The sequence below is a fragment of the Pleuronectes platessa genome, chromosome 20 (assembly GCF_947347685.1).
Source record: "Pleuronectes platessa chromosome 20, fPlePla1.1, whole genome shotgun sequence".
NCBI classification, from domain to species: domain Eukaryota; kingdom Metazoa; phylum Chordata; class Actinopteri; order Pleuronectiformes; family Pleuronectidae; genus Pleuronectes; species Pleuronectes platessa.
Window position 1 is genome coordinate 15,140,584 of NC_070645.1, and position 15,840 is coordinate 15,156,423.

Here is a 15,840-nt window from a genome sequence, read left to right on the forward strand (position 1 = left end):
TCACATGTCAAGTGGTCAACCGGAGAAGGACATGGATACATTATAATGTCTGAAAAATAAAGAAAATGTTTTCCTCTGTCCTGCACCTAGAGTTGAGAACTTTTTGGATGTGTGTTTCTTTTAAAATTATTATGATTATGAAGTATGAATTTATACATTAAAAAATACATGATAAACTTACAATTCTAACAGTGGACCAGAATGTCCACATATAAAACAGAGGGAGAACGACTCCTCAAATATATCACAACAACCTGTAATAATTGATCATTTAGTGTACATGATCACACCATTAAGGATCAACACATAAGCACTCTCATCTCTATTTACAGCTCAGAAAGTTTACTGTTGCTATGGCAACAGTAAACGACGTTAGCAGCTCTTAGCTAGCTTAGCTAAATCATCTGAACAATAATAACCCATAATATCACATTTCGGCATATTAAAACAAAATCAAAAACGTTTTCTACTTTGTTTTGGACATGTCTCAAAAATGTAGCCTAGCCAGCCCCATGCCAACGTTACTTACCATGTCTGCCTCCACTCGCTCATCTTTGTCGAGTCCTCCTCGCTCGTCTCCCGGCGCACCTGCTGCTGCTGGGCTGGTGAACCCGGCACCAAACAGGTCCGTCAGTCCGGCACATTTAGCAGCCTCCACCTCCAGAGACTTCAGCTTTTTTTTCCGATGCTTCTCAGCGCCACCCGGGCGTTTTTTACTCTTATTATCCATTTTAAGTTTCTGTCTCCGCAGCAGCCCGTCCCGCGACTCCCCCCCCCACCCCCCCAAAATGGCATGAGGTCCCGCCCCACCCTGGTTTGTATGTGATTGACAGCACTGTCAGGGCTCTCTGAGCCTGTCAGCCCATGATTGATTGACCATTACAAACAATAGACCAATAATATGTGTCGATACTGGCAACACACTGCTAGCCCTCTATAGCCAATTGGCCGGCCCAATTGGAGGGAATTTAGAGAGCAAGAAGAGAAAAAAAAACGGAAAAAAACCCATAGCGGACCAGACCGGCCCACATTTGGTCAACGGCCCACCGGGACGATGCCCGGTATGCCAGATGGCCAGTCCACCCCTGCCTGCCACTATAATTGTGTTCTTTTATTTCCCTGCACTTTACATTTATATGCTTTATAAAAGCAGTTCCTCTAAAGTTTACAGCGTTTTTCTTACTACAGCTGAATATTTAATAACTTTAAATACTTTTTACCGTTGTAACCACAGAGAAAATGTGCCACCTAAAGAACACAGTTCGAATTAAATGTCTTAAATATGTCAGCATCACTAGAAGGTGAACTTAACTTCAAAGAACAGGGCTTTTGATTTCCTGTTGCGTTTTATGTTCACTAGGACAAGTTCAAGCGGTTTCCGACAGATTCTGACAGAGACAGTTTGTCCTCTGAAGGATAGCCTCACTGTGCCCAACCAGGGGAAGCTGCTTCTGACTTGTCAAAACCAATATATCACTTTACTTTCTCACTCATCTCAAGGGCACTGCTCAACAAGCTGAAACAAATGGACTTTTCTAACATGAGGTTGGAGGATTGTTCATTTCACATTGCGACACTTGGTTTTGGGCAAAGATATTGGATGTTCTTGTAGATTTACAAAATCTCAAATCAATTGTACATCTCAAAAGTCTGCCACTTTCTTTAGTCTCAGTTCCTTTTCAGATAAATATACTGTTAGTGATTCCTCTGTTTCCCCTTTACTCTTTTCCCTTCACAATTATAGAAGAAAATCAATGGCACTTGGAAGCCGGGAGCCCATTACTGGTGGAGATGATGACATTTACTGTGATATCTACAGCCGCTATGTGCAATAGGCAATCATTTAGCACTCCTATGCAGTGCCGTACGTAAGCCTGTGTAAAATGGCAGAAACATTTAATTTTTTAGTATTCTTATAACAGTCTAAGTGGATGCAAGAGATTAGAAATCAAACTTGGAAGATGTTTTTTCAGAATGTTTCCTTTTCCTGGGTTTATAAGAACAAACTAAGAAGCAGAAGGTAAAGAAGGTGACACTGGTGCTGTTTTCTGTGAGATATGTGTTTTGACAATTTCATTACAGCCAATTTAGGATAATTTGATGTGTGATATGTAATCCATCATAAATTCGCCATCACCCATTCATGTTGAATTAAAGGAATTCACACACCACATAAAAACCTAACAGTTTTTTGTATTTACGATGCATTAGTTACGTTTAGAAACTGAAAGGTTAAATGTTTGCTTCCCAGCACCATTAGCTGTGTTATTTCGTGGGGGACGCAATGGAAAATGTTTCGCATTGTTCCTGGACTGCCAGTGAAATATTTCATAGATAAAACCAGAAAACAAAAGGTGAGCAGATGGGAAATTTGGCTTCAACAGCAAAAAGTCATTTCGGGGGCAAGCAGAACAGCAGCTCCAGCACTACAACTGATCAGCAGCTGCAGAAGAGAACTGTACATGCACAGGATATAATGGATATCAGTTTGGTCAAGTGCTTTGTGTCAAGGCAGGGAGACTTAACATAAAGGTGATATATTGTATATCACTACATATGTGACACATCATCATATATGCTGAAGGGTATATGTGTGATGGAAGTGTAGGGGGTTGGGTAGGTTACGGTCCAACGGTCCGGCGGTGAAGCATTCTTGTAAAATGCAAATGAACCCGCTGAATGCACAAGGAGACAGGCTTCAAGTGACAGTCCATGTGACAGGGAGAATGTCATGAGAGCAGTGGCGGCACAGCACGTCTATGAAATTGAATTTTTGCATGAATTAATCAGTGGCCCAGGCGCCGTAATTATCTCTGAGCAGAGAATAATCAGGAATGTATAATTCTGTATCTGACTGACTGGTGGGGAAATCAGGAAGATACTGGATCCCTGCGTGTGTGTGTGTGCGTGTGTGTGTGTGTGTGTGTGTGTGTGTGTGGATATTTCCATTTGAGGATTTGAAGACTACAGGAGGAGCTGTGTGTCAAATTAAATTAAAGAAGATTAGTGAGAAAAGCTGCGAGGCCCAAAGTATGTTCAGTCAGCCTCGTAAAAGAATATGGATAAGGTGAAATGCAATCTCTTTCTGGAGTAACATACAACTTAATAGTTATTACAGTGAGATACCATTCATGGAGTGTTTCTAGTCTATTTCAGTTTACGTGACAGTTTCTGGGAGTGATTTTTGGACAGCAAACCAGACAATTGTTCTTTTTTTCCCCTTGAGTGAAACAATGTAAAAATGAAGAAAAAAAGAAAAAAACAGGTGTTTTCTCTCTTCACTGTTTTATTGTACAACTGCCCGAGGCTTCCATTCAGCCCGTCTGTCGAGCATATGCTGTTTATTTCAGCAATTTTAGTAGAACAAATCGGTTTGGTCTCGATTCAGGACCTGTCAAATTCTGACAGATCCGCCCGAAAACGAAGGGAAAGGCAATTCACAGTGAACAGCCCACACACTGGAAAATAGAAGAGACATATGCACGTAATGTATTTTATATGGAAATGAATAAACTGTGCAAAGGAATCTAGGGAATGTACAAACAGCAATGGTCATAGAATTAATGGAAATGACTTTTTCAATGGGAGGGATTAGTTTCATGGTCTTGGTGTTGTGCATGCTGCCAGGCTGTCACAGCTATAAGGAAAACACTGGCTACCATAATGGATCAAAATATCTCCATAGGTTTAATTATTATTAAGTGTTTGGACAGTGACTCACACACAACACTATAAACAAATTGCTGAACTCAATGATAGATAGATGTGAGCGATTGCACTGTGCAGAGGAAACATCCGACAACAACAAACAACAATCCATTAATCACATTGAAATCCATCTATACATTGTTAGCATAGACATGAAAACATTTTCAGTCAGTGAAGTCGGACCAGTGATTGAAACCATGACATAATCAAAACAGGAGGATTCTCTGTTCCTGTTGGATCCCCATAGCTCACCTGAAGGGACTGCAGCAGGGGCGTTTCTAGGGTTGAAAGAAAGGGGGGGCTTAGCCCCTAAGGCTGCTGAATGTTTGCGCGCACAGCGCAAACATTTGGGCTCATTTGGGGCTGCGGATATTATCCATGTTTCATACAGTTCATAGATTGGTTCAATCAGAAACAGTGTGATTTTTCTCTGTATCTTTGCTTGCATTCATTCAGTATAAGATAACAGAAGAGACAGAATTTCAGGGTCATTGTGAAATTTGACAACACAAATATGAACTGATTATATACAACAACATTCTATAGGCACTGATATCAGAAGATTTTTTTTTAATTTGTTTATTCATTTAAGCTTATTTTGGCTTCATGACTGACTGTGTTTAGCAGCAATAAAATGTTGAAAACCCCTTTGAGGGTCCCTGGAGCGAACCCCAGCTGACATTAGGTGAGAGGGTACACCCCGGACAGGTCAATCTCAAAATGTAAAACTGTCAAAAAAAATGTATATTAATTATCAATAGGATATCTTCAGTCATACATTTTTTTGCCAAACATTGAATCCAAAAACAGACACAACTCTCCCTGTAGTACTTGATTTATTACAAAATGTTGCTGCACTTGACACAAGATTTGTTTTGTCTCTTTACTATTCAGAGGTGTGTTTTGGGCATAACATGCAATAAACCAATCAGAGAGCCATCTACCATTACCTTTAAAAGTATTAGTGTCCTTGCACCAGCAAGGTTATTATAAGAGCAAGTCATCATATTTTACACCCTTTTATTACTCAATGCTAATATGTCTCATTATTATAAAATCCTATGTCATCACTGTGAGATGTGAAGCCATTGTCCTGCTTTAACAACAGTGAGCAGGACACAGCATGCTAACATTAGATACATTGTTGGTTTTATGTTGTTCATGTAGGAATTAAATAGGCAATCTGACCCCTACTGGAGAAATTCATGTTGACTGGGTTTGACAGATTATCACATGAGAAGGGTGTTTCCTAAATGTATAATTGTTAGTGAAGTGTAGGCACAGGTGATTTTAGAGACTACAGTCGAGCAAGAATGGAGATTAGAGTACAGCTGAAGGCAAATCACAATAAGTGAGAGCAGAAGTTTCACAGACAGCGGAGATTTACAGTTAAAACTAGAAGGGCATTCGGTGGAGCGCACCTCCGCCAAGGCCCATCAGTCCCCTTAAATTCAATCAAGCTGCTACACTCACTCATAGATATTAGTTCCATAAATGTGCCAGATCTTTTTCCTTCAAGATTGCTCCCTTGGAAAATGGTGAAAGTGTTGAAAAACATGGAATCTCAAAATGTTACAGGAAGATCCAAATATAATGGCTTCTTCTCTGACTCAAACCAAATTGTTCCACCAAGTTCCCTGCAACTCTGTTGGGTTGTTCTTGTGTTATTTTCCTTTCAAACAAACAGACAGGGGTGAAAACATGACCTCTGACCTCGGCAGAGGTAACAATGGCAGACACATCGATGGATTGCTTTCAAATGACTTTACTCATCCCTGATTGGTTGTCCAAACTTTCTGACTATGCCAAACACATCTCTGTTTTTGTGTTGTTTCTGACATTTTGTCAAGATATGTGGCTATTTCAGTTATGTCCATTACAGATTGACCAATCGTCAAACCAGGATACGTCTGAAAAGCCTCAATCTCAGACTGTTTCTGTTGCTTCTCTCATCTTCTCTCCCCTTTTCCCCCAATTTCTCTCTGTCAACCTCTGTCCTAGAGTTGCCCCCTCCCTCGCTCTCTCTGACTCCTGACACCAGACAGATGTTCAGTGGGGAGTGTTTCACTCTGCAGTGACTCACATCTCAGACTAACTCCTCAGGGTGGAAGCTGGTGCATTTCTCTCCTGACCTAAAAGCAGGGACCTCAAACCTCACCGTTCACTATTCAACGCCAGGAGGTAGCATGAGCCCTTGCAAGTCTGAAGTATTTGTGTTCACTGCTGCCAGTGGGACCAGTGGAGTGTACTGGTGTGAGGATGCCTTCTATTTTTCTTCCACAGATGGCGACATCATTCTGAAGACCCAAGCCTCCCCTGTGTTTACGGGTGACGATGTCACCTTGTGTTGTCAGCATCAGAGCGGCAAACACAAACAAACCAGCTTCTTTAAAAACAGAGCATTGATTGACTCTAACAGTTTGTCCGGTTCTGACCGAGTCGTAAAGATGACTCTTAAGAATGTGACACGAGAAGATGAAGGCTTCTACAGGTGTGCGTCAGACAGCTGCAGAGTCCAGAGAGCTGGTTAACAGTGAGACCGGACAGAGGTCAGCTGAACATCATCACTCTGCTGTGTGTTCTATAGAAGTGGATCAGAGTCACATATCAACTGTTGTTTCTTTTAGGAAACTTCACATCAGAGGAGACTCCAGCCTCCACTGTTATTTTTCTTATTTATATACATCTACTTGTTTTGGAGGAAATACTCAATATTAATCAACACATTTTCCATTATTGAGTGAAGCCTTTTGGTTGTCTGGTTCTCCTCCTGCTCAGTCTTTTCATCAAGGTCTAATTTCATCAGGAAGATCCCTCAGGATCTAATGAGATGAAAGAAACTACAATGGGACTCAGTAGAGCGCATATTCACCAAGGCCCAGCAGTCCCCTTAAATACAATCAAGCTGCACCAAATTTCACACACTCATAGATATCAGTCCTCTACATACGGCAGATTTTTTTCATTAAGGTCCAAGAATTATTCCCTGGGAAAACGTTTTAAAAGCACAATGTTAAAGAAAGAGATAAAAAATGACTGGATCGGCTTAATACCAAAATACAGTGGGCCCTTTCCTGACACTTACTACAAGTGTCCGCCAAGATGATTGGAAATCCAATTGTTGTTGTTATTATAACAGTTTTATTTATTTAAACAAGTATTATGTCATCTTGATCAGGTTCCTGGAAATGGATCTTTGCTTCATGTGGGGTTCTACTTCTGATCGTCATTCCTTTGACTGTTTGGCTCGTTTGTCACTACAGGTTAGTATTTATAAAATCTTCGTCCGTCTTGACTTCCTACTTTCTACTGCATGAACGACAAGCCCAACAGGTGGTGAAGTAAATGATTCACTGCCTGTTGTATTTTCCTGAAGGTACCAGAAGTTCTGCACTTGGAGCTGCTGGCCAGTTTCCAAACAGGAAGTTCCAGCAGGGGTGCTTCCTGCCACCAAGTTGGATGTGACGGAGGTAAAGTGGGACCTGTCCTGGATGGAGATGTCCAAACTGTTGGAAAAGGATTCTTATTGTGGCACTTAAAGGGAAACTCTCTTCTGAAGCCCAGAGAAAGTATTAACTATTGGGTCAAACCTATGAGAAAGCTCAGTCAGTGCTGCAATTTGTAGTATTTTATGGTCACATGTCAAAATAGTGCTGCCTGATATATTTTTGAATTGAATTAAATGAGATGTTTAGGATTTATAAGGATGACTACATTTGCTGATAGTGCAGATTTGATAGCTTCCAATACAAATGTTATTGTTTCAGTTGTCACATTTGTCAATGTCAATACTTTTGCACATTTAAACGTCTCTCCTATGAGCACATTTTGAAACTAAGAATCGTATTTGTTATATCTTATTATCTAATCATTAATATAATTGACTGTTCTAAATCATTTTACATGTATCATTTCTCCTGTGTTTGTTCGAGGTTCCATGTTGTTTGCTCCCTTTGAATCGTTACTTGCTATTTCTTGTCGTCTGAAGTTATAAAAGTCATGGAGATCGTCGTGCTTGTTTTATATCTTTTAAGGCAGAACAAACAACTACCAAGAAACTAGAAATAACTATAAAGATTAACCAAACAAATACAATTTGACACAAATCCACTGCAAACAGACCAAAAAAAGACTAAGAGACACAACACAAGTCTGAAGTGGCACAACATGGCTACTGAGAGACACACAAAAGTACTACAAACAGACAAGAAATGTAGAAAGAGAGAGAAAGAAAGAAATACTCTACATATATATTCTACATGCACCTGATAAAATATTTCCATTCAGCTGATTGAGTAAAATAGATTTTTTAAATGTCACAATTTACTTCGCTAATTTAGGCTCTGGATTTAAATGCTTAATTTTTTTAGAAAGACCCGAAACCATTATGTGTCTCTCAAGATAATTAAGATGCATTATTCCTCATATACTACACTGTTTATCATTTAAAAGAAGCAAATGACTGTAAAATAAATACATGTGCATGCCTTTAGAAGCCGGCAGTCGATTTTATTTTCAGTTCTTCTCTTTATTGCATTAGAGGATGAAAAGGAACCTGAGAAGAATAGTTTTTTCCACTTTGTTTGATAAACAGGGGTTTAAACAAACGGAGCTATTTCTAATAATGTTGAAAATATTGGCTGTGTCAGGGATTACATCTCTTTGCGAGGACTTCACTCTTATAATGACTGATATAACTCACAGTGTGAGCAACAAAGTAAAGACTCAAGATCATCCAGTGCTGCTGTGTGCACACAGTTTGCCAAAATACAGTATAAATATGACATGGATTTTCAGGAAAGCATTTGGTCTGAGTTACCAGAGGAACAGAGAGGTGACGTGAGGTGCAGGACAGAGAGCAACATTAATATTACAGCCCTGCACTGTAAGACACGCTGAAGAAGAATCTGTCAAAACATCAGGTCAGAATTTGATCTCATAAAAAACTTCTCTTACATAATGAATGGTGTGTTATGTTGACAAAGAAATTAATTACAAAAGGTTACTCCTACAGTTCTTGTTATCTTTGTACAATAATACAAATTTCTAAAGAACATCTGCAGCAGACATTGGTTCTTTATTGTCGTTAATATGCCGTTCATATAAAGTTCATATATTCCAAAAGCCTCTATAGCGGTCAAACCAGTTAGGCCTCATTGATAGACCATGTTAGCTGCCAATTTGTTGCATTAAAAGATCACTACAAACAGTACACGTCTTCTTAAATAGACCTAAAATCGACTTTAGACAGAAAGATGTTAAGGATCTCCAGTACTAAGAATCTAAAACAGTAAAAATGAACTCTGAGATGTTTTTGAAATCTGACCTATAAAATCATACTCTCATGCCATGTGTAAGGTAGGGCAGTCAGTGGATGAACAGAATGTGTGTCCATTCATCGTTGAGGAAGATATCAGGAAGTCCTACTGACAAACATTGCGCAAAATGATAAAAATGTCATATCCTCTTGTAGAAGTCATTTCATATCCAGTAAGTCATATGTATTGTAATTGGTCATCCGTCTTCGTGATTCTTTGGGTTTTGTTTGAGCTCTGATCTGTATTACTCTCATCCACAGACACCTATGAATGTATTTTCTGCTGCAAAACACTTTGTGGTTGTAGAAAATCACATGACATGAACCTCTTGGTAAAATAAATTTAAACTATTTAAGTCTGAATTTTGTTTGGAAATATCCTGGGTTGTATAATGTTCACATGTTCGTTTGTGATGAAATACTGCGGCTAAGAGTTACACGACGAAATGAACAATAGAGAATGAAATGAAACAAAATACATTTTCTACCATCACACAATGTGTATGTGTATGTATGTATACATGCATATGTATATGTATATAAACATATATGTAAGTATATATTGTATATATATTTAATATATATAATATATATATATATATATATAGTGCCTTGCGTAAGTATTCACCCCCCTTGGACTTTTTCTCATTATGTACTGTTTCTAACTGGAATTCAAATAGACTTAAATAAACTTTTTCCCGTTTGATCAACAAAACATGCATAGTACTTTGGAGGTGCAAAATAAATTTTATTGTGACACAAACAATAATGAGAACAAAAAAGTTGACATCTGTTGGGTGCATAAGTATTCACCCCCCTGTGTCAATACTTGGTAGAACCCCCTTTCGCTGCAATTACAGCTGCAAGTCTTTTGGGGTATGTCTCTACCAGCTTTGCACATCTAGAGATGGAAAGGTTTGTCCATTCTTCTTGGCAAAAAAGATGAAGCTCAGTCAGATTGGATGGAGACCGTCTGTGAACCGCAATCTTCAAGTCTTGCCATAGATTCTCTATTGGATTGAGGTCTGGGCTTTGACTGGGCCATTTTAAGACATTAACATTCTTTAATCCAAACCATTCCTTTGTAGCTCTGGCTGTATGTTTAGGGTCATTGTCCTGCTGGAAGATGAACCTCCGCCCCAGTCTCAAGTCTTTTGCAGACTGCATCAGATTTTCTTCAAGGATTTCCCTGTATTTGGCTCCATCCATCTTTCCCTCTATTCTGACCAGTTTCCCTTTACCTGCTGAAGAGAAGCATCCCCACAGCATGATGCTACCACCACCATGTTTCACTGTTGGGATGGTGTGCTCAGGGTGATGGGCAGTGTTGGGTTTTCGCCACACATAGCGTTTTGCATTGAGGCCAAAAAGTTCAATTTTGGTCTCATCTGACCAGAGCACCTTCTTCCACATGTTTGCTGTGTCTCCCACATGGCTTCTGGCAAACTCCAAACGGGATTTTTTATGGATCCCTTTCAACAATGGCTTTCTTCTTGCCACTCTTCCATAAAGGCCAGATTTGTGGAGTAGACGACTAATAGTTGTCCTGTGGACAGATTCTCCCACCTCAGCTGTGGATCTCTGCAACTCCTCCAGAGTAACCATGGGCCTCCTGGTTGCTTCTCTGATTAATTTTCTCCTTGTCCGACTCTTCAGTTTGGGTGGACGGCCTCCTCTTGGTAGGTTTGCGGTTGTGCCATATTCTTTCCATTTTCTTATGATGGATTTTATGGTGCTCAGAGAGATGTTCAAAGCTCTGGATATTTTTTTATAACCTAACCCTGCTTCATATTTCTCCACAACTTTATCCCTGACCTGTTTGGTGAGCTCCTTGGTCTTCATGATGCTGTTTGTTCAGTAATGATCTCCAACAAACTCTGAGTCCGTCACAGAACAGGTGTATTTATACTGAGATTAAATTGCAGACAGGTGGACCCTATTTACTAATTATGTGACTTGCAAATGTGACTTGTGAATGCAATTGGTCGCACCAGATCTTTGTTAGAGGTTTCACAGTAAAGGGGGTGAATACATATGCACTCAACACTTTTCAGATTTTTATTTGTAAATAATTGTGAAATCCATGTAATATTTCCCCCCACTTCCAAATGATGCACTATTTTGTGTTGGTCCATTACATAAACTCACGATGAAATAAATTTTAATCTGTGGTTATACCATGACAAAATGTATAAAAGTCCAAAGGGGGTGAATACTTATGCAAGGCACTGTATATTAATACTAAGACAAGAAGGTGATAAGACAGGAGCCATTAAAAAATTAAAGATCAGATGCTGCAAGAATGACGCAATTAAAAGTCCACCAAAATGAAACAAATTTATTTACAGAAATAAATGATCGCAAAACTTCATCATCAGTAGGTGATTCTATCACCATAGCAACCAGATGCTAAGATTTGAAATAGAAGATTATTTTGATTGACAGGGACACTCTCTCAATACCTCCTTTGATGCTTTGATGAGCAGCATCAAAGTTGGTATTTTGATAGGAGACCTCTGATTGGCTGTTGATTGCTTTAAATACTGTTAACGTTTAAGACAGCTTCTATTGCACTCTGACCTTGACTGAGGTAAGTCATGTCTCACCCTCTCTCTGTAATTACCCAGCATGCTAACCGATACAATTCAGGCTCATTATTCAAGTTGGAAATTAAACCACTGTATAATATGAAGCTTCTGCTGTTACATGTTGATAATGTGCTGTTTTCTGTTGCTTTTATGACAAATGTGAAAATATTGTTGCTGGCTTCTTTTGTGTTTTCTGCTGCTTATCTTAATGAGTGATATGTGTTAACGTGATGCTAAGTAGCTTTAAGTCGCCGAGGCCAGGCAGAGCGAGGCATTGTGGACAAAACACCTGTAGCACCAGGAAATGTTCCCATTTCACATCTTATTCTACCAAACGATGTGTTTTGTAACATTGGGAAGATTAACCTTGGTGTTTAACATTAGTATTTAAGGCAATCAAATTCAGATTCAAATTCAAATCGAAGGGGCTTGGTGCCATGGTGATTGATGAGGGAAGTTTTATTTCAAAAAAACATTTACTGGTGATTTTTTGGTTAATGTGTAGTTTGAATGTGTTGAAGGACAAGTTGACGGAAGCTTAAGTTAATGCTAGGAGCACATGACATGAGGTGTGTAGCTCCTTTAAGGAAAAAAACAATCCCTCTCCATTGGGTCTAATGTTATTTCAGAGAAAGCTTTTCTGGAAGGAGCATCAACTTGCATAACTTGCTCACACGGCCCCATTTTTTTACTCTCACAAGTTTCAAATATATCTGTGTGTCCGGCAAAGTCTTGGAATTCTCCCGATGTCTTTATTTCACAGATAGGACTTATAGTTTGTGAATTATAGTTGTTTGAGTGGTGCACTCAGAGTTTAGATTTCTCTCTTCCCAGTGAGGAGAGAGCAGTTGCATTCAGTTGAGTTTCCATGGCAACCAGATACACACGTAGCAGGAGGGGAGTCTCTCTCTCTCTCACTCTCTCTCTCTCTCTCTCTCTCTCTCACTCTCTCTCTCTCTCTCTCTCTCTCTCTCTCTCTCTCTCTCACTCTCTCTCTCTCTCTCTCTCTCTCTCTCAATCTCTCGCTTAAACCAGCCAGTCTGTCTCTCTCTCTCTCTCTCTCATTCTCTCTGCGTGTGTCTCTCTATCTGTGTCAATTGTTTTATATTGAATGTTTGATTGATCAAATTCACCTAAATCTTACACACTATTTCATCCTGTCACCTGCAGACATAAAGCCTTTTGACTTCAATATCCAGACAAGAGCAGAAACTTCTTCGGAAAACAGTGCATCAACTCATCCAACAGCTTCTTCAAAAGATACATCTACTCTCTGTGGTGAACCATGGAGAAACCAGATATTCTGAAGATCCTCAATGACGAACTCCTCACAGCCTACAGGAAGATCAATGCTCTTAAGGAGGAGGTGTGGCAGCTGCAAGACCAGCTTCAAGACAGAGATGAGTTCATAAAGATGGCGGTGGAGAAGGAGAAGGAGAAGGAGAAGGAGAAGGAGAAGGAGAAGGAGAAAAAGAAGGAGAAAAAGAAGGAGAAAGAGAAGGAGACGGAGAAGAGGAAGGAGATTGAGACCGAGACCGAGAAGGAGAATGAGATCCAGGCCCTGACGAAGAAGGTGGAGCAGCTGGAAAACCAGCTGAAAGAGAAAGATGTTGTCATAGCGAAGGAGGTGAAGAAACGGCGCGCTCGCCTCAGGGCCTATCTGGACTGCCTTGCTGAGCTAACTGACTGTCAGGCCAAGGTTAAGCTGATGGAAGCCAGGCTGCACCAGGCGCCACCCCAGCCTGATACAGGATTTAGCAGTGAGGTGGAGGTGGAGAAGGAGAAGGAGAAGGAGAAGGAGAAGGAGAAAGAGAAGGAGAAGGAGAAGGAGAAAGAGAAAGAGAAAGAGAAAGAGAAAGAGAAAGAGAAAGAGAAGGAGAAAGAGAAGGAGAAAGAGAAAGAGAAGGAGAAGGAGAAAGAGAAGGAGAAAGAGAAGGAGAAGTACAAGGACAAGGAGAAGGACAAGGAGAAGGAGAAACTTGTGACGATCTACAATGTCGAAATCCTCCGAGCCAACAGGAACATTTTGATTCTTAAGGACGAGGTGTGGCGGCTGGAAAACCATCTTAAAGACAGAGATGATATCTTAAAGATGGCGGTGGAGAAGGAGAAGGAGGAGGAGAAGGAGAAGGAGACGGAGAAGGAGAAGGAGAAGGAGAAGGAGATTAAGATTGATACTGAGACCGAGAGGGAGATGGAGACGGAGAAGGAGAATGAGATCCAGGCCCTGACGGAGAAGGTGGAGCAGCTGGAAAACCAGCTGAAAGACAAAGATGTTGTCCTAACGAAGGAGGTAGAGAAAGGGCATGCTCGCCTCAGGGCCTATGTTGACTGCTTGGCCGAGCTCACTGACTGTCAGGCCAAGGCTAAAATTCTGGAAGCAAGTCTGCACAAGTGAGCAGTGAGGTGGAGGTCAACATGGAGAAGGAGAACGAGAAGGTGCTTGCTTCAGGGCCGAAAGGAAACGAAACTGCAGCAGGAGAAAACTCCAACTATGGGACTGAGCTACAGAAAGGAGGAGGCCGAGATGAGCTGGAGGAGAGAGAAGAGGTGGAGAAGCCCCCGCCCTCACCATTTTACTACTTCTCAAAACAAACCCCTCCCCTGTCCCCCTTTGTACATATTTGAAATGATCTAATGATGTGTTGTAAATATGTTAAACTTTTTGAATAAAAATAACTAGTACAGTAACATCTACCTCTGTCTTTCTGAATATACATACAGGATTCATTGATCAATTAACACAGCGTTGGAGTGAAACAAATCAGTGTGATTCATTTAGTTTGCTACTATTCATACGAACACAGCAGAGCATAGACAAACAATGTTTCTGAACTTTTTTACATTTGGTCAAATCTATATATTAATTATGACAACAATACAATAATAATACTATCATCTCATCTGAGGGCCCACCCATCACACTGACCACGCCCATCTGACGCGCACACACACTTACGCACACACACACATGCACACACACACACACACACACACACACATACATGTACACACACACGCATACACACACGCACGCACACACACACACACACACACAAGTCATTATCATTTATATATTTACTGTATATATACACATTTATTTCAATTTATTCATGGTTGAGGTCAATATCAGATCAGAAGACATGTTCATGGCACTGAAGTCAATTTAAAATGACATGTAGCATGTTAGAGTTATAAATAACTTGTCCATGTGTAAAACAATAGTTTAATTAAAAAAATTATTATTTAATTATTATTATTTTAGGGGGCTGAAGCACATTTTAGGGGGGCTTCAGCCCCCCTAAAACAGGCCTAACGACGCCTCTGGACTGCAGCACTAAATTATAGTGTGTGTGTATGTGTGTGTGTCTGTGTGTGTTTGTGTGTATGTGTGTGTGTGTGTGTGTGTGTCCTTCACCTTTAGAAAAACTGATTAAATTGATAGAGAAAAGTAGCAATTATAGCCGAGACATAAATTTAAAAGCTGAGTTCCTCCTGTGATACAAATCCACTTATTACCATATTATTTATCACCATCGTCATAATCATATTCCACAGCCTCAAACAACAGCTCTTCTCATTTCGGCTGCGATCAGGAATGAAATACGACCATGTCACAGTTTGTCCCAAACAAACAGGTGCGTTAAATGAATGAATAACATAAGTGTATTAATATCAGCTACAGCCAAAGACATGAGGGATGCTGTAATAAACAGACAAATTGACAAATGATTTACAAAACGTCAAACCAGATGTAGGAAGAAACTTTTAAGAGGAAAAGTTTAAAACTATTTTAGCACGAGTTTTACCCGCTGGACCAGAATTTTTTATAATGGTCTGTATATATATAGGTGGTAGACTTGGATTGAACCTTCCAGTTAGAGGACAACCACTCTAACCCCTGAGCCACAGCCGCCCCAAAAAACAACAGAGGACTGTAAAACCTAACTCCTATTATGTCATGACAAAGCTTTATGTTGTCTGTTAGTTTAATAAAATAATAATAAAAGGATGGATGGGGAATGTTCACGCTCAGATACTTATTCTGACTGCATGATCCTTTAGCTCTATCTAGTGGTACATTCCTCACACTGACGATTGGGCCACAAGTCAGGATCATCAAGTTTATGTGATCCAATATGTATGTAAGGGCCCCTCCCTGAGTGGGTGAACAATTTTAAGGCTTGAAAATGATCATGTTGATCAATGTCATATTTTCTAGATGAA